General features: G+C 42.9%; 1 protein-coding gene across 3 annotated transcripts in view; it reads right to left on the bottom strand.

Moving 5' to 3' along the window:
- Nucleotides 1-19,005, bottom strand: part of peak1 (pseudopodium-enriched atypical kinase 1) — an 83,401-nt gene that overhangs the window by 54,795 nt on the left and 9,601 nt on the right. For 2 of the 3 annotated variants that reach the window (XM_031868655.1, XM_031868690.1), the window contains exon 2: nt 12,778-12,953. The gene's annotated coding sequence lies outside the window, so the exon portion shown is untranslated. The remainder of the gene's footprint in view (nt 1-12,777; nt 12,954-19,005) is intronic. The other variant, XM_031868665.1, reaches the window with a different exon arrangement.

Raw genomic sequence — 19,005 nt, 5'->3', positions numbered from 1 at the left:
TAGGATGCGAAAATAACATGAGGAGATAAGGCGGCAAGCAATATAGCTAAGTGCACATCAACAGTAGTACGAGAGTACTAAGGACGAGTTACCTGAGGAACCATGCGCTACACATAATGTCACCCGTGCCTCATTGGGCCACAGGAACTAATTAAGAGTAAATCAGACGCATGACACCTGTAGCTCGTCAAAAGAAGTAACATTTCATAGTGAACAGCTGAGTCTCATTAGAGGCTACAATTGAGGAAAAATGCAAATCTGTTAGTGCTCGTCAGCCAGCTTCCGTCTTTGTCACCTCGTCACACAGCTGAGCAAACCTCTTGGGGCCGAGGCAGACAGACAGTCAGTCATTTTAGAAGCACAACAAGCAAACAAAAAAATGCTGATCTTCCTGCTAAGACATGGTGAGTAATATCTATTGGATGTCAGTGAGATCGAGAGCTTCATACAGCATCTGGGTAATGTTTATTCCAGTGTGTCAGAGGGCACCTCGACACGTTGAAATGACAAGACACCAATAATCTGCTATCATTCAGTTAGATCAAAACCAACCTCAGTTTATAGATTCGTTCTAAATATATGTGCAGACTTACGGTCATACAGGAGAAATCCATGAGCATTGTAATGGATTCTACCCACAGAACAGCAGCATCAGCCATGCGCTGTCATTATCAGCCGTTGCCATGCTCCAGTTAGGATTCCTGCATACACATCCAGATGTGTTCTGATGTCTGTTAACAACTTGTAAGGGCTGATTTAACACAGCTCGATACTGTCGACCGGCCCAATAACCTGTCAGCAGTTGTATCCGCTTCAGACCAGTAAATGTTGATGTCATACATCACAATGCATCACTTCACACCTTAATTCATCAGACAAGGTTTAAAAGTAACTCCTATGTATAAATAATTTAATTTCTCACTATCTCATCTTTTTTTCGACTTGCAGCTGCTATGACTGTTTGTCACAACAGTATTGTTTTCACTATGTGGTAATTATTATTTTTGTATCCTAATTATAAATATTGGATCTTGACTCGCTGAATGCCAATGGGTTTGTAGAAAATAGTTAATGACACTACGGGCAGTGTGGGGAAATATGAGAGAAGTGTAGTGTCGGCTCATGCACTTTGTACCACAAAACAAAAAACACTGTAAATCTATAGTGACTACATGAATATCACACGTTTGTGCTTCATAATATCAAGTATCATACACAGACACACAATATACATTTTGGTTTTCTGGGAGAAAAAACAACAACATTTCTGCAAAAAGCACTAAACTGCATGTTTATATACAGCTTCATTAGTAAAGTGTGTGAATCTGAATTTGTCACGTATAGCTTTCCCTTTGCCATATAATCCGGACGTATATGGTACTTTTCAGTGAAATAAATTACAGGAAAATACATTCAGCTCTCAGTGACATATTAGATACTATGGTTTCATCATAATCACAAAAAAATACAAAAAAACACGATTAAAGTATGTAAAACTTCCAACACCACAGACATATCTACGCATACTTGCTTTGAGAGATCACCTCATTCCAAACGTCTAATCTCTGCACCACTTCCTCCTTATGTTCAATATAACAGCCGCTGTTATCTGAAGACTCTCCCACTTGCCCCGGAATTTCTCATTTTTGCACATTAGCTGAACACTCTGTTCCTCTGCAAGCTTTTAACATGTCAAAGAACTCTCTGGCACGGCATTCACTGGAGCTGAATACTCTTCTCTGGATCGACTTTCATGACAAGGGCACATTTTAGAGAGAAATGGATACCCAGAGCAAAAACACTGAGTTCCTATCAACAACAACTGGCAGAGGTGAAGGGAGGACCGACGGGAGAGATAGAAGAGGGTCGTGATTGTCAGAGCAGTACAGAATAATGCCCTCTTCATAGTATGCTCATGTTGGCTTCCTGCTCCGGGCTGATTGCAGCAGGTCTCTGAGGGCCCGTCTCAGACTAAATACGTGATAAGAACCTGTGAAGCACCCTCTGAGAGACAGAGACACACAAGAGGGAGACAGAAAAGAGGCCGAGACAAAGAGTGGAGATACAAAGACGTTGGGGGAATACAAAGAATGAAAGAAAGTGGGAAAGAATAGGCTCTCTCTGCCATGTGTTTCCACTAAAGACTGCTGGATGTGTGCTGATTGTACAGTGGTATGGTGCACACATCATTTAAAAAACAGGCAATGAAGACAATTTCCAGGCTCCGTAAGCAAGCATGATTCTCTCTCTCTCTCTCTCTCTCTCTCTCTCTCTCTCTCTCTCTCTCTGATCTGGGATTTTGGGGGCAAATGTTGGAAAATTCGTCTTTTTCACAATCATGAAGCGCCAATGCATGGCAACCTGCCACCATGACTTTACATAGAAAAGAATAGATGCAGTTGTAAGTGATGAGTTCTCAGGTCTAAATCTGAAGCTCAATAAAAAACATAAAACATTTCTGAAAAACATCTGAGACAGCTGGGTCTGCTTTGACACTAAAACAGTGAGGGATACTGGTTCCATAAGTGGGAGAGGGACCGTCAATGGTGGGACCGCATGTCAAAGTCATTATGTCACTTTCTGAATAGTCATTAAACGTCACATGGCCGTCCTCAAGCAGAACACTTCAAACCCTCATGTGAGCGTTATCGATGGGATGGCTGAGTCACCAAAAAGCACAGCGAGACATCAAAAATCCATCAGCGCTGCTCCCGATGCATAGAAATGAAGTCATTAGAACAGAGAGCGAAGGCAATTCCCGCTGCGCTGTACAGCCCCGTGTCACTCGGCTCTATTTATAGGAGGCCGGGCCCAAATTAGGCCTTTGAAGTGTAATTCGTAATATTCACCGAGTACCAAATAATGAGGGGAGTCACTGGCGGCTCCACTGTGGATCTCCATGAAAGCGGGATTTGATCTGTATATATAATTTAAAAAAGGGCAGCGTGGAAAATGAAACGTGTTTTTGTATAAAGGGGCTCGCTAAAGACGAGTTTGCAAAGGAAGATGCTGCCAGATACTTTTACATGATTCTATGTGTGTGTTTGCTTCATGAATGTCAGGCATTGAGACAGCAAAATAACATTTTCAATATGCTCTTATCAATTTCAAGACACATTGAACCAGTTAATTACACATTAATCTCACACAGGAAGAAGACGGAAAGACGCTTCCAAGTTAACGCAGTTAGTTGAATCATGACACCAAGATTCAGAATAGTTTATACGTGGACCCGTTACTAAAACTTTGTGGGAGTCGTGTTTTGGGGAACTCGTGAGAGCCTCTGCGGACACGCTGTGTTGCTTTGCTCTGGCATGAAGCGGTGAACTCCACTGCTTGCACAACTGTGCCAGTCTGCCGAGGAGCATTTCGACTCGACCAACCTCGCATTCCATCAACAGCTGAGCTCGTGAGCGACATGCAGCAACAGGACGCCACAGCGCAGCCAGAGCCACGGATCAGGCGACGGAGGCCCTGAGAGCCGTATCACGTTGCGACCTGACAGGGTTTGTGGATTCATAACATCGTGGCTCTCGATTTGTGGGAATTATACCCTTTGAAATGTCACGATGAGCTCCATGTGACATGTGACCAACATCATCTGGAATGTGGCTCCGACTCTTTCTAGAACAGGGATTAGACTACAGTTTGGGAGTGCTTTTATGGCTCGCCAGGTGAGTTACAGGTATAGACTGAATGTTTAGTGTCGACACAATAATGGCGACAGAATTAAGGGAAAGGGAGTCTTCTTAGCAAGCCATGCTTTGTGATTCTGTGTAACAGTAGATAAAGATGGCTGCCAAGGAGGCTGCTGCTGCAAACTACAGCCAATGATCCTTGAACCGATTGAACTTCCATGAGCAGGACAATGTACAGTGTTACTGTAGCATTATCAGTAAATAACCCCCTCCTTCATTTTGAAGCTAGTACGTGTCTTAAAAAAGGCTGAAACGTAAACACGCATCAACACGAGTCCGCCTTTAGCTCAGTGGCGACGTCATGCTACCGTGGTGTAGTTCATTTATAGCCTAGCGTTAGCTTTCTAATTAGATCATTTTATTATCTTTTATTTATTTGTGAAGATTATGTTGCTGAACAAAACATGTATTAAAAAGGCCTGTTTGGCCTGGAGCTTATTTTCTGCAATAATCTAAAATCCAATCAGAAAGAAGATATAATGAAGATATAAACATGTTCTCTGAGGTTTGGTAAACAGGACAGGAATGCTAGTTATCTCAATCAAAAGCAGTTCATGTTGGACTTGGCTGGTTTGAACTGTATAATATAAATAGAGTATGTCATAGCTGATCATTGTAATAATTCTCCTTGTTAAACAGCTTTGTATCTGCTCTCACATTTCTAGTAAAACCATGTGCACTCTTCTGCACGGCCTTAACACAACAAACACTCTGCAGTGGATAGAATAATTCATCTGGGATTCATCAAACTTTTCACCAAGTTTCTTTTTCACCTTGATGAGGTATTGAAAGAAATATTCTATTTATTTTTTCTAACCCTGTCCCACTTTTCTCTCCTGAAATATTTTCCATTTTTCCTAGTCCACTGCCAAGCGACTTAAAATCTCATTCATTTTGGCCATTTGGCTTCTGAAGACACGTTTGGCTCCATGGGCCTCCTGGCAAAAGAGTAGCACACAATGTGTCCAAAGAAAAGGGACAGACTATCCATCCATGGACAGAAAGCTGTCTTGCGACGCTGGAAGGAAACAAACCTAATCTTAGTTTTTATAGCAGTTTACATAACATTTGTCACAGATCAGTCCTCATCCCTTTCTCTCAAGGCTCCTCAGGGACATGTGATTCTGTGCTGCAGCCTCTTTCATTGTTGGTGGTCACCGACTGACACAAGTTAAAAATACATTTCATATTCTCCTAAATATTTTTAGTCTGCCTTCTATTCGCTTAAACACGCCACCATCACAGACTTCTGCAATTACTGGCACTGAAATGAAAGGTCTCCATTTTAAACTAAATGTGGCTGAAATTTAAACTTACTTCATGCCATCAGTTTGCATTTCAACCCAAATGATCACTACATCGTACATGTAGGGAAATAAAGAGGTTGTATTTTTACGCAGACTAAGCCTAAGCCTAACAATAAGTTCTATATGTGATCTCTTTGGCAGCAGAAAATGCTCTCCTAAGTGACTGATATAATCCCACTATCTTACACCCAGAGCTTTAAACCTAGTGAGCCCGATGGTATGAGGTCGTCCCCGTGGTAGGAGAACAGAAACAAAGAAGGCACACCAGGGTAGTCACTCCATCTTAATCATCTCTCCTTCTCTCTCGTTGACACAGCTCCAGTGTTCACATCTGGATGACATTACCACTTCAGCTCACCATCTGGTTTCTGCCTTTGTTGGAAACACACTCATTTTTCAGTGCTGTCCATCTTTATTATGAAAATAGGCAGTCATGTCATGATTGCTCAAACTAAATGGAAATATGAAAATATGATTGATGAATAGAATTTGCATGATGTGATATTTTTGTGGCCGTTCTTTCAGCCAGACTAAACAAATACTGCGTTCAACTGGCTCCGCCTATGCTGCAGCGCCAATTTAGTGATACACTGTAGATCACATTAACATTCAAACACCACTAACTGTCAACTGCTACTCTGTAACACAAGTGGGTACAAAGTAACCAAATAACCACTTAAACTATTGTTATGGATCTATTGTTGCATTACAAATGTGCACAAATCTTTGTCAAGTTTAATTTGAACTAATCACCATCAGTAACTGATTGCTGCAACTCCAACGTTCCATTAAGTGAACCAGAGTGCTGAAATGCAAATAGAAATAAACTTGTTTGTATTCAGTCTAACTTACATTTTTCAAATCCAAGGATTGACTTCGCCGTCAAGGACTGTAGATATAAGTGAGCACAACATTTACTCGTTGTGTATTTGTACACGGGATATTTTCAGACTCAACAATATGTAAAAGAAGGTGATTATTCTGACATCACCTGGGGAGCCAGAACCTCTCATTCCCGGGCCCTCGGTCGAGTGCACTGCGTGCATACAGATTGCACATTGTGCAAATGATCAATAACACAGCAGGAGTGCGGGGGTTAGGACCCAGAAGTGGACTCTCATAGATCCAGGGTACCGAATGTGCCCGTACACCACAGATGAAAGATTACCTCTTAGCTCAGAGGCTCAATTTTCCTACTCATCCATAATGCATGTGGTGTGGATTATTTGCCATTGAGGGAAATAGGTTTGTGTGGGAAGTAGAGGGTCAGCATTAAGAGCGTTCCTTTTAGAGCCGCTCCCATCTTTCTGTCCCGACCAAACGTAATTTTGGGGGCAGAATTGACCTAATCTGAATATTTCTGAGGAGAGTAATATATTAATGTCCAGCTGAGTTTACCAAATAATGAGGTATATCTATCTCAGCTAATATTTGGTGTCTAGCTAATGACACCAAATATTAGACTGGCCCTTCAAGATTATTGGGTAACCATTCCTTCTAATTTAAATTCCATAGAAGCTAAACCTTTTTGTGAGCGTGAAGTTCATTTGAATATATAAGGACTTTCAGACAGATTTCACCATCTAACCTTCTCAAAGATTATTCTGAATTTTGAAGTTCAAACTATGCAGCATTAGTATGCAGCTCAAGAAGATAAGATGAGGAAGCAAGACATTAAGATTGAAATAAGCATCAAACAAACAGAATTAAGAAGAATAAAAAAAACATTTTAAAGTGTTTTTATGAAAACTAGCATGCAACGTGTATTATGCAACGAGTAAAGACAAACATGAATGATGTTAAGTCCTGTCAGGTGTCAGCAGTCCGGTACAGAGGAAGGCATTCAGCCCGGCCTTCTAGTTGCAGAGAGCTGGCGTGTAAACACAGCTGGAGGAACATGCAGCAGGGGGGGGGGGGGGTCACAACAAGGCAAGATTACATATGGAGCAGAAAAAGACAAGCCTCCTCTCTCATAACATCCACCCAGATAACGACGGTCGTGGTGACACCGGTCTGAACTGGTGTTTTCAGATGCTGAGGGTTTAATAAAATTGTGACAGAGGGATGACACGATAAATCTGAAGGCCTTGAAGAGGAGGAGGCCGTTCTTGAAGCGAGCCGTCCCTCTTTCTGACAATCCAATGCGTAGTTCACATCATATCACCGTGCACTAATCTTTACAGAGCTCCTAGCCCCTCCAAAGCTCCTTCCGGTAAAACAAGATTAGACACTTTCAGCCGTCGCATTCAATAGGACGTCAAGAAACCTGGTGCGGCGTAATGTGAGCCGAGGTTCTACTTCCACTTATAATAATGTTATTCTAATAGCAGCTACATCCCTTCAAAATTGACAGGATGATAAATGCCTTGCAGGCGATGTTCTACCACGTCTTCATTACATCACCTCCAATACTGATCGACATCAGTCATGTATTAGTTTGTGTCCTGAGGTAAAGAGACGACCCCGCCAATCTGTCTGCTCGTCAACTTTAAAGAATGGGTGGAAGGAATACTTTGAAGAGTGCACAAGGCAAACTGGGGGTGGCAAAACTTTCACAGTTGTTTTTCAAAGTTTCTAAACACTTTTATTGGCGATACTCAAATTGAAAAATATGAGTTTCAAAGGGCCCCCGGGCATAAGACAGAAATAAGTTTGAATTCAACATATTGTGTTATCCAGGAGGCATATCGCAACACGTCTGAACAGTCGGAAATGAGCTAAGGCAGAAATCAGATTTGCAACTTAAGTTGACCATTATTAAGGCCGTTTTAAAAACATGAAACAAAAAGCCCTCATGTTACAAGATTCTCAAAACAGAGTGAAATATTGTGCAGCCTTCATGAGTTCTAAATCAACAAAAGCTATATGCTAATTATACTATAGTCAAATGCTCTTCTATCAGACACCCTCAATGTGCTTGTGCAGCTGCAAAACAAGTTGATGCTTCGGTGGTCTGGGGAGCGTAGAGACAGAGCTGTGACTGCACCGCTGACATAAAGCAAAGGCACAGTGCTACTCGATAGGAAAGCCAGAGGCATCAGTCTATAGGAAAACAGTCATCTTCTAGGAATGTTGCATTTCAACTTTAATCAACTTCAAAGCAAGAAATCGAATTCCTCATTCCATCTTCAAAGCAGAAAGCACACAGTGGTGGGGGGGGGGGGGGGGCTGAACAGCTGAAACTTCAGCTTGTTTTGAAGAGCTGGGCAGGACGAGGTTGACTAAACAGTGAAACAATATGTGGTCAGACTGAAGGGCTCGGCTCAGACCAAGTTGACCGGTGAGCGATAGATCTGAGACACAGACCACGTGTCAGCGGGTGAAGAAACTAGATCAGGCTGAAGCTGCTTGTTATCATTACAGTGATTAATAGACTTTGACTTCAGTTCTCTTCCAGACGAGCAGCGTTAGTCAGCACTGGAAACAGAAACATCGGGTAACCAAGGTAACATGATGTGTTTTTAAAGAGAATACTAAATTGCCTCCTTATGCACATGGAAAAATGACTAACCCGCTCCATCCCGAGGCTATTATTGGATACATCATGAGGAATATCCCTGTATCGGGATAACGCCAATGTGAACTGACACACACACACACACAATCAAAAAATCGAATTGACCGCTGCATGCTTTACTGACTGCGGCTGCTTTTGTTGCCACCGGGCCGATGATGAAAGATTTACACTGAATGTCTTCGGCTAATTACTCAGAGCGTCTTACACAGGAAAGCCACTCCAGCCTCTAATCCCACAAGATGGGAGAGACACAGAAAATTGCCACTGCGTTCATGGGTTAGGAAGCATGTGGGAAAGCAGCTTAAAAGGCGTTGTTGTGGTTGCATTGCAATACACCCGGGGTGGTTGGGTGGCATTATGGAGGAAATTAGAAACCAGACTAAATAAAGCTTCGAAGAACAAGCTAACACAGACTTCCTCTACAAAGTCTGGGTAAAGCTAAGTGAAGCTCCCTGCATGATGAATATCAACGCTCCACATTGATGAATGGGAGGGTTGCATGCGTGGGAAAGCATGTCCATCTCTCTGAGGAAGATCCGTGGCAGCCATGAGGAGGGATGACCTCTTCTCATGCAAAGGCACATTCCTGCCATAACTAAGTGGAAACAGGCCCGGGATAACTAGAGCCAACAGCGGGGGCGGAGCAGGGGGTCACAGCTTGGTGGAGACCACCCCTCTCAAACCAGTTAGTTTGAATAGGGAACCTAAATCCACCGAGGCTCCCACTGGACCCGAAAGGTTAAGGATGTCAATCTGACGTAATTTTACTACTCGAACTTTGATCCGTCAGCAGGTGATGGAAAGAGAAAGCAAGAGATTCATTTAAACGTGTGGTCACCGTTCTTGGGATATAGGATACAGACATATTTTCTTTAAAATAAAATGTTTATTTATTAAAGGAATGTACCAGCTGCCAACAAATGAAAAGAGATGTGTCTGCTTATTTCATATGTTTTCCGTTGGTGTGAGTGATATATTGTTTTTTTCATAACCAGATCTACTTGTAATGGATTAACTACTTACATCATGTAGATGCATGTCATGTGGATTTGTGCTGGTGACGCAGAGGTTCCTCCTATAAATCATTTCATATCGATGTTTCAGACTTTGTCGACTCCCTCGGTGGATCCCACTCTCGCTCTCCGAGGTGCTCTGATGGGAACTGCAACAGCTGCTGGTTTCCACAGTCTACTTAGTGGGGCCTTGAGAGAGCGAGTGTGATGGGAATACATGTTTCACACCCACTCCTTTATTCATCTCCACTGACCTTGGCTCCATTGACATGATGGGCTTCAAGGACAGAGCAACTATCCGACATCCCTCTTTTTTATTCCACTTTCACACTACATTTCCTGGAAGTTAGATACCTTCTATGGTTTAGATTGATTTAAACCTTATCAATGAGGTCCTAATGGGAAAACTCGACATTGTTTGCTGTCGGAGAGAGATAGCAAGGGCACTTTGTGTGAGCATTGTTGAAGTGGTTAGCTCTCGAGGCAAAAAGCACCGGGCACATCCCAACCCATTTATCAGGGACAATCACAGCGATCAATAAGCAGAGTAACTTAAAGAGCTTCCATGAGTGAACAGTGTGTAATCTTGATGGATCTATACGTATATATATACAGCCAGTCTACACACAGACTGACAGAGTGGTCAGAAACTCCACAGGGACTTTAGCGCCTCTAGACTGAACATAAGAAGTCTGATACACTGGATTTGTATTAAAAGGTAAAATAAAATGATGTTATGTTTGTTCAAAACCTCATTTCGTCCTGACCCCAATCAATGAATCAAAAGATGTGACAAAAAGGAGTAAAATCTGGTATTTGTGGTATCAAATGTCCATTAAAATCTACATTTTCAAAAATAAAGATATAAAATTATTGCAAAATCATGGATAAATAAGGTCAAAGGAATCTACTTCATCAGGTGTTCAATACAACAATCCTACTGGTTCAGTCTTATTCGGTCATATACAAACATATGTGCTTATTGGGTTGGGCTATGACACCAGCAATCCACTGGCATTCCCTTCACTAGCCAAATTCATATTACATATCTACACATATTACATTTCTACACATACTGATGAAGAGTTGAAGATACACCGACTGAATGCAAAACAAAATCATGAAGTCTTCCTTGCATGTTAATCCTTAGATGGAGGATTCATTCTTCCAAGAAATCTCTCCTATAAAGTGTCAATAAATACAGAACACATGTTGGCTTTTAATGACAACTGTAATACAGCTCAGACTTTACCGCTGCTGCCATCATATTCATGGGTAATTATTACCCAGGAGACCCGCCGTCTCCAAACTCACTAATTAAGTTCCCCAGAGGAGATGTGGACGCAACATTCTTGCATCCTCTTGAACACATTGAAGTTAATGACCTCACTATCGGTGAATCAGCATTTAGAGGATAATTATGCCAAGAAACAACCCGCTCAAATCATCTCGCCCTAAAGATCCTCCATGAGACTCCTTGGGGTCTGTTGGTGGGAGCCTGTGAACACAGAGCCGTGTGTGGCGGCCAAAGAACTCGCGAGTCCAATTACGCTCAAGCCTTTTCAAAGTCCATCGAAATACAAATGTGGGATTTTGCTGAGGCGCTAATTAGGCCTTGGAATCATGACAGACCTCACAGTGCATGTGACGTGGCCAGAATAGCTGGATCGCAGCATCCTGATACCCTAAATGTGGACTCCTTTCAGTGCTATAAGTGCACACTGTATGCTCAACATCCTCTGTACCCAAAAAAAAAACAATTCAGCCAAAACTTCTTGTAGCAACATGAGTTCGGTATGTTTGCAAGACACAACAACAAATCAATTGTGCCAGGGGGGGGGAGGAGGACAAAAAGGAATGGGGAATATGTATCGTCGATGTGAAATAGAACAGCGATCACAGCCGTGTTGGCATTAAACGCAGAGGGACTTACAGAGACAACGCAGAAGTCTCAGCCATCAAAGGAGATGTGGTAATAACTGCCAAAACAGAACAAAAACAAAACACGGCCAGAAATAGCTGCTGAGCTTTGTTGGTGACATGAAACTACAATTTTGAAATACCTTGGTCGTGAAGTCAGGAGGGATGAAATCACTTCCCAGCATGAGAGGGATGAGCGTCTACTAAAAAGAGAAGCAGTAAATGATGCAACACCACGCTCGCAGTAATGCGTGTTGTCGTCGGCATACGTGTTCACAGAACAGTTTCCACGCGTCCGTACTATTTATCCGTTTTCCTCCAAATGCAACACACAGCAAACAGTTTCCAGAGTTTCCTCTCAACCCGTGTCTTGCACCGTCATTGGCTGAAGCTCCCAGAGAGTCTCCCCGACAGGTCCAGATATTTTGCATGCTAGATAGCTGGAATGTGTCTGTGATGCATCGGCGTGCTTTTGTTTAAGAGCTCTGAACACTGTCCACGAGTGGAACAATCAGGGCTGAAGTCGTGTAGTGGGAACTAGGCGTCTCAGTACGAGCTGAAACAGGGATACTTTACTCATATACAAATGTGTTCTGGATTGACCTACACTATGTTACAGACAGACACACATCCGCCCCCACAAGAGCCAGGTTAACAGGATGAGGTTGTTGAGCAGCGTGAAAAGTTGGACTGCTTTGTAGTTGTTCCTCTGTGCCAAAGCGTGAGAACAGCGTGGTTACAGAAAGTCAAAGACGTAGCAAACATCAGACTAAGCAGCATGTACAAGGAGGACTTACCCTGTGTATAACAGACTACTTCAAATATTATGGAAAGGAAGTCAGAATTATTAACACGACAAAACCAGCCCGTCTGTGAAAAGTAAGTTTAAGTTTTTAGTCAAGAATGTCAGTTATTTGCCTTGTTGTGGTGATGTTGTAGGTGGTTGTATACTTGTGCGGCACTTTATTTGTACAAACCAGTATTACTCACATCTCGGTGGGCTTTGCAGGCCCACAACAGCAACGGTTCCCAACCCAACCCAAACTCTTAAAGAAGAAGAAAGGGGGGAAACTCCCACAACACATAAAACATCGTGTAAAACAGTCTTTGTCATTTCTTTTTGATGTGCAGTAGCTCAGAGATAAATTAGAAGAGCTCAGTTTAACGCAATAGATCTCCCTGCAAACTCAAAACCGACAGAACGACGCCATGTCCAAAAAGACAGCATGACGGTGTGAATTAAAGCAGCAACTTAGATGTGATAAACTGTGCAGCCCTCCAGCAGATAACAACAGGAAACAGAATTGTTCTACTCCGCTTACCTGCCACGCTGCGCGGCTCCCTGTTGTGTTGAGTGTCGTGGGCCTGAGAGCACCAGAACTCGCTGACTCAGACAAAGCCACGGGGCATCTCAAGGCTGCAGACAACTTTCCTGCAGAAGGGAGGCGAGAGGGCAGATGTCAGCTTAATGTCCCCATCAAGAGCTCCCGGTGGGCTCCTGAGAAGTCACAGATACAGGCTAATTAAAAATGATCGGTGTTTTTGTTAGAAATGACAAACTGACTCTTTTGTGAATTTACATTATCACATGAATCAAGAGTTGCACAGAACAATTTATCATTCACATATACTGTATGTACTAAATGTCCCAACTACTTGTTTAGATGTTACGAAAATAAATCCACGTTGGGAGTACAACTGAGACTGCACATCAGTGAGCAGCAGAGGGAACCGACACAAGGCTGCTGTATTCCATGCCTGGAGAAAGAAAAGGTGACCGTGGTGGGTGATGGCAGTGGCGGGGTTAACGGCAGTGAGATGGAGGTGCGGTGGACCCTGGAGAGAAAGCTGCTTGATCATCTTAATTAAAACAAAACTGAGCTGTAAAGCTCGGTGGCCTTCCGGCACCGGTTTGCTTCACACGGAGGTCAGTCAAGCGCATAGGAATAAATATGACGCTTTGTCATCAGCCCACAATATGTGACCGCACCTAAAAGTGAGAAAATAAAGACAGATCTCCCCGAATCCATCAGAAGTAAGACATAAAGTTGTTTTTTTTCCTCTACAAGACGCCAGAACTGAGAATGAGCCTGAAAACGCCGCTCCTACTTGATCATCGGCCAGTCAAAGAAGCCAAAAAAGCATTAACCTAATAATAACAACAGACTAACAAACCATTTTTAAAGTCTCCGCAGCACCGTCACGTCCCAATTCTCATTAAAAGCCATGAGTCAACAGAAATCAGACATGAACCACTCCCCCGCCCTAAATTCATCCCTGCAGGCACGGCATCCTGGGTTGGCCCTCTTTATGCTGGAGTCTGCTCGGGCCAGAGAGCATGCTATATAAGGAATTGTTAGCGTGGAGCCCAGCTAGCGGCTCTAAACTGTAAGAGCCAAGGGTTTAAGGGGGGGGGGGGCTGTTTACACTGAAAGCCTTTTTTGATTTTTCGTTTTAAGAGGGTCCACTTGCTAAACATGACTCGGGCTTTAATGTATAATCCAACACTAATATTGGCTGCCATGTGGGCAGAGGGAGGTGGACAGAATGTTTGTGTGAACACATGCAGGTGTGAGTGTCGAGCACAAGTTTGCCAAGTACCCATTAGTTTTGTGAATGTGCGTACTTTTTACTAACTTATATAGTGTGTATGTATATTATGTCAATCATACCTATCTGATATTGATGCAAGAGGTTTGGCATTAGAGCCGTTGCTGAGAGAGTTGGTAAAGGGAGTTTAAGAACACTTTCAATTTGAGCTGCAGTACAAAGTCCAAAGTAACAAAATGCCCCACATATAAATACAAAAAGAGAGAGCAAGTCTAATAAATATGTGTGGAGTCAGGGCATTTCTCCCCTGGGTTTACCTTTGTTCCAGGTTTTAGCCACGACCGCTTCCTTCCTCTGGCTCTAATTGACAGTATTTCTGCGTAGGCAGATAGCTAAACGGCTCCATGTGTCCCTTTATGACTGTTAAGCAATGGTAATCAGGGCTGATACTGAGCAGAGCGCCGGGCTATTGCTACCGTGATGCAGACGGTTTTATTGCGTCCCAACAGCACTACTGCAGTTTGCACCCACTCGTTGAGCTGCGCCTGTGTTTTAACGCCTCCACGGGCATTCTTGATTTACAGGCTGCTGCTGCGATGCCACAGTGGACAACTTTCATGCAGAAAGTTTGGGAGAAGATCGCTCCGAGACCGGAACCAAGAGTTCTGAGCCGACCTGCCAGGATGCCGTAGTCGACGGTACACGATTTGAAAGGTTAGGACGTGAGCTGTGGGCCTTTGATCTTCGACTCAAGCTAACACTAAGAGATCCCTATGGGAAGGAAAGATGCTAAGCACAACAGAACCTGAATCAAAGACGTTGCACGGTACGAGCCCTAAAACCACATGGGACATTATGGTACTTGGCGGGCTTGTAGAGCAGGAGAAAGTTTAAAAGACATTGACATGCGAGCTCATTACAATCCTGTTCATGCAAGACAGACCACAGCAGTGAAATGTGGTTTAAAGAAAAATAGTTTAAGGAGATAACTGTCAGGAAGATACAATATTGAGAGGCAATTACCTCCGATTCTCTTTTCTAGTTCGATACAACATTTTAGGCAAATAGGTTTTTTTTCAGACTTCAAATGACACAGACAGGAGCAGCAACATTCACACAAACATTCTGGTGTCTGCATGAAACGCACAGATGTTTCCTCCTCTTAGCCGTGGGCCTGGATTGGCTGAGTGTGCAGACTAAGTGGGCTGGGAGGCCACAGGACGGGCAGCCGACTGCTTGCAATGCTCCGTGGAGCATGTCAACAGGCCAAGACCCTGATCCCAAGACAGCAACAACAACTGTTCACCGTGACCTTTACAGGAGCACGGAAAATTAGGCATTCCAGATTAAAAGGGTAAAAAAGGATTGACAAGTCTTTCCTCGAAGAGGTGATGTTCTTGCTCAAATGCAGCGACTACATAAACCAATGCAGTGTGTGCGAATCAAAAACTGGACCAACATTTAAAAAAAATATGGTTTCATAAAGACCATCAACTACAGACTCCCCAAAAGTCTACTCAAACCTAACCCTACAGAAGCTTGCCACTCTGTCTCCATGGTAAAAGGATGATGTCATGACTCAAGCATCCTGAGGAAAGTGCATTCTGGGTCGGCTGTGACAAGTGACTGAGAGGATATAATATCTGTGGACGAATAAGCATGCGAGCCAAATGAAGAGCCAAATGAGTGGAACGGAGAGCTAGCCCGTCGGCCATGATGTCATTAGTGTGCGTCCTGGAGCCAGGGTAGAAAAAGCGTACATACTGATCCGAGAGCAGAGGGCTTGCATCACATTTAGACGGCATCAGACTCTGTATTTAAATATGATTCTGCAGGACAGGACAGGATACAAGTTACTTAACAAGACCCTCTTTCATCACAGTCTGTCCAACGTTTGCTTCTCTTCCTATGTCTTCTTTCAATCAACTCTCCAACCTTCTCTCCCTCTCTCCCTCTCTCTCTCTCTCTCTCCATACGGTACAGTTCAACTCCCAAGGCGGGCAGCTGGCTCTACTTCAGACACATCGGAGGACAAAAGGGGAACTCCAGATTGTCGTGGTGAGGGGCAGCCACCCGTGGCAGCGCTTGGCGGGATTCCCGTTTGTTTACGGTTGGCACTGATTACAGATCGGCGGACTCAGCGAGCTCCGGAGTCTCCGGGCGGTATGAAGAAAACCCATAACCGGTTTAGACAGAAAAAACACGGGCTGACCATTAAAAGTGTATCCACTTTGCAGCAGGCCAGATAACACATGAAGCGATGTACACTCAATGTGGCGGCTTAACAGCATCACTCAGGATCAAGCTCACGCTCTATGAAGCCTCTGAACTCGTGCTGGGGCACAATGTTGCAGTTTTATTGCTGCCCTGAGGAGTGATGCAGTCAGCATTTTTAAGTATTATGTATAAAATGAATTCACACTACAGGCTGCAGTAAAGCCAATCATGAAGATAATCTCCCTCTTCAACGCGCGTGTCTCACTTTACAATCACTGTATATTATTTTTCTTTCAGCAAAGTATTGCATTGATCTTTAGAAGTGATATTTTGTCGGGGATCCTACGAAAGAAGCGAGATGACTTCATGATATGAGAGGCCTGAGAAAGACCCATGTCGCTGGTTTTGAATCTGTAATGAAATTTAAAAACTCCAGTCGTGTTGCAAGAACTCTGAGTACTTAACAGAACTCCTATTATGTGCTTTTCTTAAAGTACAAAGATAATGACAGAAGGATTCTGGAGATATCGGGCTTTACAAAGATCTGGGTTTAGGGTTGTGTATCTAGTACAAAAAAAAGAAGATATTCACTAAACACTTAATTTAAAATTTAAATTTAAAAAACACTGGTATGTTTAGGGACTGGCGATATATATAGTTAAACAATAAATGTCTATAGTTTATAGTAGGAGTGGAGTGGGAGTGGAGCTGAACAAACTAGAAGAGCTAGTAAGAAAAAGAGGAAATACTCTCTTTTCATTTACACAGGAGTTTACAAAAACAGGCTTTACCATATATTTCATGAAGACTATTTATTTATTGAATTACTAGAAAACATGCTATATCGTGATAGTTATCGAGATATGAAATGACCTACATCGGGATTAATGATTTGGTCCATACTGCTGAGACCTATGTGGTGCTGGTGTACCAGCTCACTCTCCATTTAATATCATACATGTCATTCATTAGCTTCTGGGCTTCTGGTTCTATGCCCCCACATTTCTACGACTACTTGTATTTTGGCTGAATGCATTAAGATGCATTTAATTAAAATTAAATCAAAAAAATTGTCATTAAACAACGTACATTTATACATTGTAAGACACACAAGCGCTGACCTCACTTTTATGTTTGATGTTTGCTCTATTCGTTATTAGTCTTTATGTTCTGTAGTACAACATGACTGTGACAAACCTGTTTAATCACAGCCTCTATGAAGGAAGTGTGATGTGTGTGCATGTCCTCATTCCTGCTCATACAGTAACAGTAAATGAACATGTCTATATAATATATATATATATTTATATATACACACAGTATTTTGTGTGTGTGTGTGTGTGTGTGTGTGTGTCTAAATAATAAACTAATTTCAGTCGGCCTATACTGACTGAGGTCTATTCAACTAATAAATACAGAAAATGGATTTAATTCAAAACAAGCAATGCCTTCGTATAAGGAGGGCATGCGTCTACATAAATATTTAATAATCATATTTGAGTTCTATTTCGATGATATCAAGTTAACAGAGTTTTGGACAAATTGATTTACTGTCAAATGACAGAGTTCAAAATAACTTATTCATCAAATGATTTCTGAGCTGGTTTACATCTCACTTGTTGTTCTGAATGAAAACACAAGTACATCAATAGATTATTGGCCAATATGCTCGATGCAAATACCTGAATCATAAAGATAAATCAATATCTGCCATCGTTTCCTGTCTAGTCTAAAAAGCAGTTCACGATGACCCGGAGTAAAGGCCTTCAGAACATTTTGGATCACTTGTCTGCTTTTTAACACTTCACAACAACTGAACCCGTTTCACATTCGCAATGGCCCATTAAACAGAAATGATGACACAAGCGGGGACATGTCACAGAGTAGGAAACAGTATCATCTCTCCTACTTCAGTCCTCTCTCGAGTGCTCTCTCCAGCCCAAAAGACCACCGTGCTTTTTCAGATGCTAAAAGAAACAAACATAGAAAGGGTTTCTTCTGATCTTTGCCGAGTCCCCATCACGTGTCGGTGCAGGTGTTCTGGCACAAGGGAGGAATATGCAAGCCAGAATAAATACACGTGTGTGTGTGTGTATATTCTCCATTTACATACGTAAGAAAATACACTTTCAACATTTCGACTGAAACTTCTCCTTGATGTGCAACAGTGCCGGATGTCTGAACATCACATTTTCTCTTTGAACTTGCACTGTGCTGTCCCAGTACTGAGTCCAGAGACGTACAAATGAACCGAATACCGGAACTTGTTGTGCTCTGGTCTTGCTTGCTAGCCTCGTGCTTATTGGCTAGTTTGTCCACAGCCACTGTTCCCGTCAGTCAACAATCCTCTGGATCACAGCGCATCCAATTCCTCCTCCTCCTCCTCCTCCTCCTCTTCCTCCCTCCATGGCCCAGATCTACCAGCTGAATGCCAATATCTGGGCAGGACACCCACCTGCTCTCACAATGACACACTCACGCACACCAGAGTTTCACAAGCGAGCAGTTCAGTTCAAACGGCAAACTCCCAAAACCACAAACAACTAACGTCCGAATAAGGACGTCGGTTCCTTCTTCCCTCTTTCACACCATTCTCAGACAGACACGTCACACTAGTCTCGTACCAACGACCGGCCGGCAGACCCCGTCGGCCTGCCAGCCTGATATAGCTGTGGTATGGGCCCGGGTGCACGCCAGGGTCTCAAGCAATGGGAGTGTTTGTTTTCTTGCCATTTTGCTCTTTATGTGATCCTGATCAGGTCACGCACCAAAAAACCCTGAGG

This window comes from Anarrhichthys ocellatus, unplaced genomic scaffold, assembly GCF_004355925.1.
Source record: "Anarrhichthys ocellatus isolate YVR2014 unplaced genomic scaffold, GSC_Weel_1.0 scaffold2, whole genome shotgun sequence".
NCBI lineage: Eukaryota > Metazoa > Chordata > Actinopteri > Perciformes > Anarhichadidae > Anarrhichthys > Anarrhichthys ocellatus.
This window is presented reverse-complemented; position numbering and strand designations above follow the sequence as displayed.